This window comes from Lissotriton vulgaris, chromosome 8 (assembly GCF_964263255.1).
Source record: "Lissotriton vulgaris chromosome 8, aLisVul1.2, whole genome shotgun sequence".
In the NCBI taxonomy this organism is placed as follows: Eukaryota; Metazoa; Chordata; class Amphibia; order Caudata; family Salamandridae; genus Lissotriton; species Lissotriton vulgaris.
This window is the reverse complement of record NC_141696.1, coordinates 1,035,692,358-1,035,705,552: the sequence shown is the minus strand read 5'-3', so window position 1 is coordinate 1,035,705,552 and position 13,195 is coordinate 1,035,692,358.

The window sequence follows — 13,195 nt, the reverse complement described above, 5'->3', positions numbered from 1 at the left end:
CACAATTCCCCCACTTTCAACCACCCTTTGTCCAACAATATCCTCCACTCTACAACCCCCCCCAAAACCCTACACACCCTCCTTTTTTAGGCAGAGGTTGGGGCAGAGGGCGAGGGCGAAAAAGAGGGAACGGGCCAGAGAAGAGGGTGCAATGGGAGGACACACACCCCCAAGGAATGAACACCAGGAGCACCAACCGATCAGGACCAAAATAAGCCTGGTGGTCAATCTATCTGACCGGCTCCTCACAGAGCGAGAGGAGGAGGCTCTGCAAAAAGGTTTAGGCTTTGTACCTACCCCCAGGATCGATTTGTTCCAACAAACCAGGGAACTCAAATCATTCTTCAGAAAAATACGACTCAAAACCTTCTTTGAAGGTAAGCCTTGTGAACCAATGACAGACTCAGGGTTACACAATCCTTCAACCTTCACACCCCATAATGGAATGGTCCCAAAGGAAGTGCTGACTTTTGAGCAGGCAGTACTAAAAGACATCAACAAACTGGAGCGAAGATCCCCTCACTCCAATATCTCCAAGAATGAGTTGGACATATTGGGATCACTAGCAGAAGACCCATTGCTAACCATCAAACAAGCTGACAAAGGGGGCGCCACGGTCTTAATGAATACTGTGGATTATGAGCTTGAAGGCAATAGACAACTGAATGACCAAAGATATTACACACCCATTCCGAATGACCCTACCAGACGCCTACAGACCACGATCTCTAGCTTGGTCACCACGGCGGAATGTGAGCAATGGATCACCAGAAAGGAGGCAGACTTCCTAATGAAAAAGGACCCGAGGGTACCCTATTTTTATATACTGCCTAAGATCCATAAAGCCACCAGACCTGTACCAGGGAGACCCATTGTTTCAGGGATAGACTCCGTATTGGAGCCTCTGTCACAATTTTGTGACCATATTCTACAACCACTTGTGAAGGCCATACCCTCTTACATCCAAGACACCACGGATGTACTACGGATTCTTGATACCATCCAGGACATAGGAGAAATAGATCTATTGATGACCCTTGACGTAGAGGCCCTCTACACAAACATTCCTCAGAGGGCCACCCTTGATGTCATCGAGGAAAGACTAGGCCTAGAACCCTGGAACTCAAGCACCCCACAGACCTTTGTCATGGAATGCGCCACACTGGCCCTTACCGAGAATTATTTTGAGTACAGAGGCAAGTACTATCACCAGACCCAGGGGACCTCAATGGGCAGTACTTTTGCCCCTTCGGTAGCCTGTCTGTACATGGCGGACTTCGAGGGTACACATATACACCATGAGTCGAATCCTTTCCGAGAAAACATCAAACTTTGGAAACGCTTCATCGACGACATCATAATTCTATGGAAAGGCTCCACAGCCACCCAAGAAGCATTCCTTGTTTGGGTAAACCAACTGAACCCCTACCTGAACTTCACCATGGCCTCCTCACCAAACGAGATCCCTTTCCTTGATCTAACAATAAAACTGGAAACAGGGTCCATCAGCACTACTATGTACAGGAAACCCACAGACAGGAACAGTCTCCTACACTACCAGAGCCACCACCCAAGGTCCTTACGCAACAACTTGCCCTTTGGCCAATTCCTACGGATTAGACGCAATTGTAGTGCCATAACTGACTATAAAAAGGAGTCCACAGTCCTATCGAGGAACCTACTAGATAGAGGTTACCCGAAAAGCGAAGTCTTTAAAGCTAGAAAACGGGCCAGGAACAATAACAGGGACGCCCTCCTAGAACGACGTGAAAGAGTACCGGTTGAAAACCAACCAATAACCTGCGTAACCACCTTTACCCCACTCTCCAACCAGATCAGGAACACGATCAAACATCACTGGGGCATTTTGAACACAGGCGACCTTACACTAGAAGAACCGAGATTCGCGTTCAAAAGGTCTCAGAACCTTAAGGACATTTTAATCAGTACCAGACCTAAGGTGGCTAGAAAAGAAACCCAACAAACCCTATGGCATCTACCTCCTGTGACAGGCCACTACCCCTGTGGCATGTGTGGGGTCTGTAAATACACCCTGACACTTAAAAATATCCAGCTTTCTGAGACCTTTAATTGGGAACTCAGACACCACACCAATTGCAATACATCCAATTGCATATACCTGATAACCTGCCCATGTGGCCTGCAATACATCGGTATGACTACCCGGGCTATCAAAGTGCGTATTACCGAACACCGCAGTAATTTGCGCTGCAAGAAAACCCATACGAAAATGTGCAAACATTATGTGGACTTCAACCACAATGAAGACTCTATGAAATGGGTGGTACTAGAATCTAGCCCTAACTGCCCTAAAAACGCCCTCTTCCGCAAAGAGCAGAGATGGATACATCGCCTGTCCTCTGATAAATATGGCCTGAATGAAGAAATTCCCTGGCATTCACTCTAATACTAGTCCATCAGCATATTTGACCTGAGTCTGTTTACCTGACACACCCCTTGTTAACACCTGCCCTGATGGGCATTACACCCTAGAGGAAAAAATGATTTCATCATCCAATACCCACCTACGTGTTAACTTCTAATCCAGGGGTCTGGAGCAATTGTCCTTACGAACCATCTCCTGCCCATTACATCATGGCCGCCATGGTTTTAATTTACATTGTCCACAACCTAGTGACTCCTTCTCGCACACACATTATTAATAAACACCAGTGCTGTTAATTGTGTCTGGTTACATCGTATAAACACGGATAACCAGCGCTCTTGCACTGTCAACAAACGACATGAGCTAATACATTCCTACTCTCTATTAGCGCTAAACCCGGGTTATGGCCATTACAAAATGGCCGCCACCTTTTCGGCAATTACCACGTGACCTGCCCCCTGGGCGATGACGCGTAATACACGCCGATCATCGCGTTTGTTTAAATAATCCCGCCCGCCGAGCTCCCTCATCTACTCGAGCTCGGCGGGGACGGGTAGGTCAAGTTACCTGGATACAGGCAGGATGAGGTGAGTTACCCAACAAGCGGGACGAGCACAGTTCCCGCTTTTGCATTCTTTAAACGAGGCGGTACAAACGCAATAGCGCTTCCAGTACAGCGGCGCCACCGCTCTATTTACCTTTGTTTACCTTAAATATCTCTCTCTAGCCTCATCTAAAGGCCCTCCCTGATATCTTTTCCCGCCGACCCTCATGTGGCTTGTAGTCCCCAACCTAATGGTGAGTAGGGAGTGCAATTTTTGTGTGTACAGCGCTAGTAAGATACCAGTGTGTGTTTCTGAGTTGATATACTATTCCCTGTCTGGTACTCACAATAAGCAATGTTTTACAGCACTCACATGTTCTCAAGGGTGCCTACAAAATGCATGAAGTCTGATAGGGTATTACACCCCTCCTATATTTTTTGCTGTTCTAACCACTGTCCTCATTTTTGCTGTTTTTAATCACTGCTTTTAAACATCACCCTGAGACACCGTTTTTTCCCTCTTCACACAGTCTTTGAGTGTACCTGGCACATACACGCTGCTCACTCAAAGTCCTCAGGCATGCTATTGTTGTGCTCAATAGTGCACAACACCGCCTGCATGCCACTCTTTCCCCACCTTCTGGCATTGACTTGATATTCATTAATGACTGTTGCAAAATGTATTAATCAGTGTTGTTCCTTTCCTCTATGTTTAGGCATAGGATACTCCACAGAGGTAACACACATTACATACATGACATGAGCATGTTCCCTCTCTTTTTTACACTCCCTTCACTTGTTATATGGTCCTGAAGAATCGCGGGTAACTTTTCCCACTGCGAGAAACATGTCGACCACTTATGACCTCTAGTCTTTACCAGCGTCACTCAACCTAATTGTGTTGACACCTAGTAAGCTAGTTCCACGTTTTAATTGTAGCTAGGGGACCCCCAGAATAAAGTAAATTCCGGTACCCCCAGTTACATTTTAGCTCTCAGCTCATCACTTTACATCTTCTTGCCCACACACCCCCACTTCACCATAAGGCTGTTGGAAAAAAGATCTCCGCCAAAGAGCCCCTCTTGAGGTGAGCCCGTCGGGGATTGCACCGCCTCCCCGACGAGGAGCAAACGCCGATGATGAAGCATGACATCCCTCGGGGTGTGTGAGGCAAATACATCCAACACAATGGATGCCCCAAGGTGCCACATGTACACCTTTGGTCATGCCAGCTAAATCTCCCTCGATTCTACATAGGAACAGTACAGCATTCCCCCTCTTGCATTCCTTGTACCAGATACGGACACAAGCTGATACTGGACCTTCCACCACCCTGAGTGGTAATTGGTGTCCGTTGATCAAACGATCAGCCTTCCTCCCTGTTTCTTGATAAATACTTCAGCACGGTGCCACACCGTGGGAGTTTCTTCTTGGCGGGTTAGTTTTTCAAATCCCCCACCATTCAAGCCCAAACCATTGTACTGGGCTTCACTGTGTCCACACCTGACTTAGGTTTAGGACAATCTTTCCCCCCCCTCTCCCTTTTTCCTTCCCTGCCTTCTGTGAAGGACCCTACTCACCAGGACCACCCGCCCGGGCCACACCATCATGGAGGGCCCAGGTCTGAGTTTTGGCGAGGAGGATGCAGCAGCAATTATGAGGACACCCTCCCTGTTTGGTATTAACATCGAACCTGCAACAGGTAGTAATACACCCGAGTGGCAATCCCTATCCGACCTCAAACGAGAATGGATAAGGGTAACTATCCACGGGACCATGATGGCAGAATATTTTAAAGCTAAGATTGCACCTAATGGCCTAATTGTGAAAAATTTCCCCAGAATTTTTTTGGGAGGATGGACAATTTAAAATCGAATGGTCACAAGTGTCATGGAAGTGCACCCACGACCCCCTCATCCTGATCGTCAATACAGCCAAACGTTTAGCAGATGCTCTTCTAGTTAAGATCCATGCAGCAGAGGCAGCCTTGAAGACGGCAGTACAAAACCCGGGCTTTAAAACAAAACTGGCTGAACTTAATAAAGAAATGGCAGAACATCAAGAATATCTAATGGAGCAGAAGCTTGCTAAACTTCAAAAAGATATAAAGAAGTTTTCAAAGGAAAAGGTCTATCCCTATTTAAGGGAAGATTATACCCCCCCTGGCACGAGCTATAATTCTGACTCGAGCACGACCTCATCTAGGAGGGGTTCCAACAGTGGGTCGGACAGTAGCGGGGAAAACAACCCTGCTCAGATGCCACCGAGGGCCAAAAGAGGCAGGGGACGGGGACAATATAACTTCCCGAACTACCCCAACCAGGGGCAACCAGTTGGTCCCCCTTTTTGGCAATACCCACAATTCCCCCACTTTCAACCACCCTTTGTCCAACAATATCCTCCACTCTACAACCCCCCCCAAAACCCTACACACCCTCCTTTTTTAGGCAGAGGTTGGGGCAGAGGGCGAGGGCGAAAAAGAGGGAACGGGCCAGAGAAGAGGGTGCAATGGGAGGACACACACCCCCAAGGAATGAACACCAGGAGCACCAACCGATCAGGACCAAAATAAGCCTGGTGGTCAATCTATCTGACCGGCTCCTCACAGAGCGAGAGGAGGAGGCTCTGCAAAAAGGTTTAGGCTTTGTACCTACCCCCAGGATCGATTTGTTCCAACAAACCAGGGAACTCAAATCATTCTTCAGAAAAATACGACTCAAAACCTTCTTTGAAGGTAAGCCTTGTGAACCAATGACAGACTCAGGGTTACACAATCCTTCAACCTTCACACCCCATAATGGAATGGTCCCAAAGGAAGTGCTGACTTTTGAGCAGGCAGTACTAAAAGACATCAACAAACTGGAGCGAAGATCCCCTCACTCCAATATCTCCAAGAATGAGTTGGACATATTGAGATCACTAGCAGAAGACCCATTGCTAACCATCAAACAAGCTGACAAAGGGGGCGCCACGGTCTTAATGAATACTGTGGATTATGAGCTTGAATGCAATAGACAACTGAATGACCAAAGATATTACACACCCATTCCGAATGACCCTACCAGACGCCTACAGACCACGATCTCTAGCTTGGTCACCACGGCGGAATGTGAGCAATGGATCACCAGAAAGGAGGCAGACTTCCTAATGAAAAAGGACCCGAGGGTACCCTATTTTTATATACTGCCTAAGATCCATAAAGCCACCAGACCTGTACCAGGGAGACCCATTGTTTCAGGGATAGACTCCGTATTGGAGCCTCTGTCACAATTTTGTGACCATTTTCTACAACCACTTGTGAAGGCCATACCCTCTTACATCCAAGACACCACGGATGTACTACGGATTCTTGATACCATCCAGGACATAGGAGAAATAGATCTATTGATGACCCTTGACGTAGAGGCCCTCTACACAAACATTCCTCAGAGGGCCACCCTTGATGTCATCGAGGAAAGACTAGGCCTAGAACCCTGGAACTCAAGCACCCCACAGACCTTTGTCATGGAATGCGCCACACTGGCCCTTACCGAGAATTATTTTGAGTACAGAGGCAAGTACTATCACCAGACCCAGGGGACCTCAATGGGCAGTACTTTTGCCCCTTCGGTAGCCTGTCTGTACATGGCGGACTTCGAGGGTACACATATACACCATGAGTCGAATCCTTTCCGAGAAAACATCAAACTTTGGAAACGCTTCATCGACGACATCATAATTCTATGGAAAGGCTCCACAGCCACCCAAGAAGCATTCCTTGTTTGGGTAAACCAACTGAACCCCTACCTGAACTTCACCATGGCCTCCTCACCAAACGAGATCCCTTTCCTTGATCTAACAATAAAACTGGAAACAGGGTCCATCAGCACTACTATGTACAGGAAACCCACAGACAGGAACAGTCTCCTACACTACCAGAGCCACCACCCAAGGTCCTTACGCAACAACTTGCCCTTTGGCCAATTCCTACGGATGAGACGCAATTGTAGTGCCATAACTGACTATAAAAAGGAGTCCACAGTCCTATCAAGGAACCTACTAGATAGAGGTTACCCGAAAAGCGAAGTCTTTAAAGCTAGAAAACGGGCCAGGAACAATAACAGGGACGCCCTCCTAGAACGACGTGAAAGAGTACCGGTTGAAAACCAACCAATAACCTGCGTAACCACCTTTACCCCACTCTCCAACCATATCAGGAACACGATCAAACATCACTGGGGCATTTTGAACACAGGCGACCTTACACTAGAAGAACCGAGATTCGCGTTCAAAAGGTCTCAGAACCTTAAGGACATTTTAATCAGTACCAGACCTAAGGTGGCTAGAAAAGAAACCCAACAAACCCTATGGCATCTACCTCCTGTGACAGGCCACTACCCCTGTGGCATGTGTGGGGTCTGTAAATACACCCTGACACTTAAAAATATCCAGCTTTCTGAGACCTTTAATTGGGAACTCAGACACCACACCAATTGCAATACATCCAATTGCATATACCTGATAACCTGCCCATGTGGCCTGCAATACATCGGTATGACTACCCGGGCTATCAAAGTGCGTATTACCGAACACCGCAGTAATTTGCGCTGCAAGAAAACCCATACGAAAATGTGCAAACATTATGTGGACTTCAACCACAATGAAGACTCTATGAAATGGGTGGTACTAGAATCTAGCCCTAACTGCCCTAAAAACGCCCTCTTCCGCAAAGAGCAGAGATGGATACATCGCCTGTCCTCTGATAAATATGGCCTGAATGAAGAAATTCCCTGGCATTCACTCTAATACTAGTCCATCAGCATATTTGACCTGAGTCTGTTTACCTGACACACCCCTTGTTAACACCTGCCCTGATGGGCATTACACCCTAGAGGAAAAAATGATTTCATCATCCAATACCCACCTACGTGTTAACTTCTAATCCAGGGGTCTGGAGCAATTGTCCTTACGAACCATCTCCTGCCCATTACATCATGGCCGCCATGGTTTTAATTTACATTGTCCACAACCTAGTGACTCCTTCTCGCACACACATTATTAATAAACACCAGTGCTGTTAATTGTGTCTGGTTACATCGTATAAACACGGATAACCAGCGCTCTTGCACTGTCAACAAACGACATGAGCTAATACATTCCTACTCTCTATTAGCGCTAAACCCGGGTTATGACCATTACAAAATGGCCGCCACCTTTTCGGCAATTACCACGTGACCTGCCCCCTGGGCGATGACGCGTAATACACGCCGATCATCGCGTTTGTTTAAATAATCCCGACCGCCGAGCTCCCTCATCTACTCGAGCTCGGCGGGGACGGGTAGGTCAAGTTACCTGGATACAGGCAGGATGAGGTGAGTTACCCAACAAGCGGGACGAGCACAGTTCCCGCTTTTGCATTCTTTAAACGAGGCGGTACAAACGCAATAGTGCTTCCAGTACAGCGGCGCCACCGCTCTATTTACCTTTGTTTACCTTAAATATCTCTCTCTAGCCTCATCTAAAGGCCCTCCCTGATATCTTTTCCCGTCGACCCTCATGTGGCTTGTAGTCCCCAACCTAATGGTGAGTAGGGAGTGCAATTTTTGTGTGTACAGCGCTAGTAAGATACCAGTGTGTGTTTCTGAGTTGATATACTATTCCCTGTCTGGTACTCACAATAAGCAATGTTTTACAGCACTCACATGTTCTCAAGGGTGCCTACAAAATGCATGAAGTCTGATAGGGTATTACACCCCTCCTATATTTTTTGCTGTTCTAACCACTGTCCTCATTTTTGCTGTTTTTAATCACTGCTTTTAAACATCACCCTGAGACACCGTTTTCTCCCTCTTCACACAGTCTTTGAGTGTACCTGGCACATACACGCTGCTCACTCAAAGTCCTCAGGCATGCTATTGTTGTGCTCAATAGTGCACAACACCGCCTGCATGCCACTCATTCCCCACCTTCTGGCATTGACTTGATATTCATTAATGACTGTTGCAAAATGTATTAATCAGTGTTGTTCCTTTCCTCTATGTTTAGGCATAGGATACTCCACAGAGGTAACACACATTACATACATGACATGAGCATGTTCCCTCTCTTTTTTACACTCCCTTCACTTGTTATATGGTCCTGAAGAATCGCGGGTAACTTTTCCCACTGCGAGAAACATGTCGACCACTTATGACCTCTAGTCTTAACCAGCGTCACTCAACCTAATTGTGTTGACACCTAGTAAGCTAGTTCCACGTTTTAATTGTAGCTAGGGGACCCCCAGAATAAAGTAAATTCCGGTACCCCCAGTTGCATTTTAGCTCTCAGCTCATCACTTTACATCTTCTTGCCCACACACCCCCACTTCACCATAAGGCTGTTGGAAAAAGATCTCCGCCAAAGAGCCCCTCTTGAGGTGAGCCCGTCGGGGATTGCACCGCCTCCCCGACGAGGAGCAAACGCCGATGATGAAGCATGACATCCCTCGGGGTGTGTGAGGCAAATACATCCAACACAATGGATGCCCCAAGGTGCCACATGTACACCTTTGGTCATGCCAGCTAAATCTCCCTCGATTCTACATAGGAACAGTACAGCATTCCTCCTCTTGCATTCCTTGTACCAGATACGGACACAAGCTGATACTGGACCTTCCACCACCCTGAGTGGTAATTGGTGTCCGTTGATCAAACGATCAGCCTTCCTCCCTGTTTCTTGATAAATACTTCAGCACGGTGCCACACCGTGGGAGTTTCTTCTTGGCGGGTTAGTTTTTCAAATCCCCCACCATTCAAGCCCAAACCATTGTACTGGGCTTCACTGTGTCCACACCTGACTTAGGTTTAGGACAATCTTTCCCCCCCTCTCCCTTTCTCCTTCCCTGCCTTCTGTGAAGGACCCTACTCACCAGGACCACCCGCCCGGGCCACACCATCATGGAGGGCCCAGGTCTGAGTTTTGGCGAGGAGGATGCAGCAGCAATTATGAGGACACCCTCCCTGTTTGGTATTAACATCGAACCTGCAACAGGTAGTAATACACCCGAGTGGCAATCCCTATCCGACCTCAAACGAGAATGGATAAGGGTAACTATCCACGGGACCATGATGGCAGAATATTTTAAAGCTAAGATTGCACCTAATGGCCTAATTGTGAAAAATGTCCCCAGAATTTTTTTGGGAGGATGGACAATTTAAAATCGAATGGTCACAAGAGTCATGGAAGTGCACCCACGACCTCCTCATCCTGATCATCAATACAGCCAAACGTTTAGCAGATGCTCTTCTAGTTAAGATCCATGCAGCAGAGGCAGCCTTGAAGACGGCAGTACAAAACCCGGGCTTTAAAACAAAACTGGCTGAACTTAATAAAGAAATGGCAGAACATCAAGAATATCTAATGGAGCAGAAGCTTGCTAAACTTCAAAAAGATATAAAGAAGTTTTCAAAGGAAAAGGTCTATCCCTATTTAAGGGAAGATTATACCCCCCCTGGCACGAGCTATAATTCTGACTCGAGCACGACCTCATCTAGGAGGGGTTCCAACAGTGGGTCGGACAGTAGCGGGGAAAACAACCCTGCTCAGATGCCACCGAGGGCCAAAAGAGGCAGGGGACGGGGACAATATAACTTCCCGAACTACCCCAACCAGGGGCAACCAGTTGGTCCCCCTTTTTGGCAATACCCACAATTCCCCCACTTTCAACCACCCTTTGTCCAACAATATCCTCCACTCTACAACCCCCCCCAAAACCCTACACACCCTCCTTTTTTAGGCAGAGGTTGGGGCAGAGGGCGAGGGCGAAAAAGAGGGAACGGGCCAGAGAAGAGGGTGCAATGGGAGGACACACACCCCCAAGGTATGAACACCAGGAGCACCAACCGATCAGGACCAAAATAAGCCTGGTGGTCAATCTATCTGACCGGCTCCTCACAGAGCGAGAGGAGGAGGTACTGCAAAAAGGTTTAGGCTTTGTACCTACCCCCAGGATCGATTTGTTCCAACAAACCAGGGAACTCAAATCATTCTTCAGAAAAATACGACTCAAAACCTTCTTTGAAGGTAAGCCTTGTGAACCAATGACAGACTCAGGGTTACACAATCCTTCAACCTTCACACCCCATAATGGAATGGTCCCAAACGAAGTGCTGACTTTTGAGCAGGCAGTACTAAAAGACATCAACAAACTGGAGCGAAGATCCCCTCACTCCAATATCTCCAAGAATGAGTTGGACATATTGAGATCACTAGCAGAAGACCCATTGCTAACCATCAAACAAGCTGACAAAGGGGGCGCCACGGTCTTAATGAATACTGTGGATTATGAGCTTGAATGCAATAGACAACTGAATGACCAAAGATATTACACACCCATTCCGAATGACCCTACCAGACGCCTACAGACCACAATCTCTAGCTTGGTCACCACGGCGGAATGTGATGATTGGATCACCAGAAAGGAGGCAGACTTCCTAATGAAAAAGGACCCGAGGGTACCCTATTTTTATATACTGCCTAAGATCCATAAAGCCACCAGACCTGTACCAGGGAGACCCATTGTTTCAGGGATAGACTCCGTATTGGAGCCTCTGTCACAATTTTGTGACCATTTTCTACAACCACTTGTGAAGGCCATACCCTCTTACATCCAAGACACCACGGATGTACTACGGATTCTTGATACCATCCAGGACATAGGAGAAATAGATCTATTGATGACCCTTGACGTAGAGGCCCTCTACACAAACATTCCTCAGAGGGCCACCCTTGATGTCATCGAGGAAAGACTAGGCCTAGAACCCTGGAACTCAAGCACCCCACAGACCTTTGTCATGGAATGCGCCACACTGGCCCTTACCGAGAATTATTTTGAGTACAGAGGCAAGTACTATCACCAGACCCAGGGGACCTCAATGGGCAGTACTTTTGCCCCTTCGGTAGCCTGTCTGTACATGGCGGACTTCGAGGGTACACATATACACCATGAGTCGAATCCTTTCCGAGAAAACATCAAACTTTGGAAACGCTTCATCGACGACATCATAATTCTATGGAAAGGCTCCACAGCCACCCAAGAAGCATTCCTTGTTTGGGTAAACCAACTGAACCCCTACCTGAACTTCACCATGGCCTCCTCACCAAACGAGATCCCTTTCCTTGATCTAACAATAAAACTGGAAACAGGGTCCATCAGCACTACTATGTACAGGAAACCCACAGACAGGAACAGTCTCCTACACTACCAGAGCCACCACCCAAGGTCCTTACGCAACAACTTGCCCTTTGGCCAATTCCTACGGATTAGACGCAATTGTAGTGCCATAACTGACTATAAAAAGGAGTCCACAGTCCTATCAAGGAACCTACTAGATAGAGGTTACCCGAAAAGCGAAGTCTTTAAAGCTAGAAAACGGGCCAGGAACAATAACAGGGACGCCCTCCTAGACTGACGTGAAAGAGTACCGGTTGAAAACCAACCAATAACCTGCGTAACCTCCTTTACCCCACTCTCCAACCAGATCAGGAACACGATCAAACATCACTGGGGCATTTTGAACACAGGCGACCTTACACTAGAAGAACCGAGATTCGCGTTCAAAAGGTCTCAGAACCTTAAGGACATTTTAATCAGTACCAGACCTAAGGTGGCTAGAAAAGAAACCCAACAAACCCTATGGCATCTACCTCCTGTGACAGGCCACTACCCCTGTGGCATGTGTGGGGTCTGTAAATACACCCTGACACTTAAAAATATCCAGCTTTCTGAGACCTTTAATTGGGAACTCAGACACCACACCAATTGCAATACATCCAATTGCATATACCTGATAACCTGCCCATGTGGCCTGCAATACATCGGTATGACTACCCGGGCTATCAAAGTGCGTATTTCCGAACACCGCAGTAATTTGCGCTGCAAGAAAACCCATACGAAAATGTGCAAACATTATGTGGACTTCAACCACAATGAAGACTCTATGAAATGGGTGGTACTAGAATCTAGCCCTAACTGCCCTAAAAACGCCCTCTTCCGCAAAGAGCAGAGATGGATACATCGCCTGTCCTCTGATAAATATGGCCTGAATGAAGAAATTCCCTGGCATTCACTCTAATACTAGTCCATCAGCATATTTGACCTGAGTCTGTTTACCTGACACACCCCTTGTTAACACCTGCCCTGATGGGCATTACACCCTAGAGGAAAAAATGATTTCATCATCCAATACCCACCTACGTGTTAACTTCTAATCCAGGGGTCTGGAGCA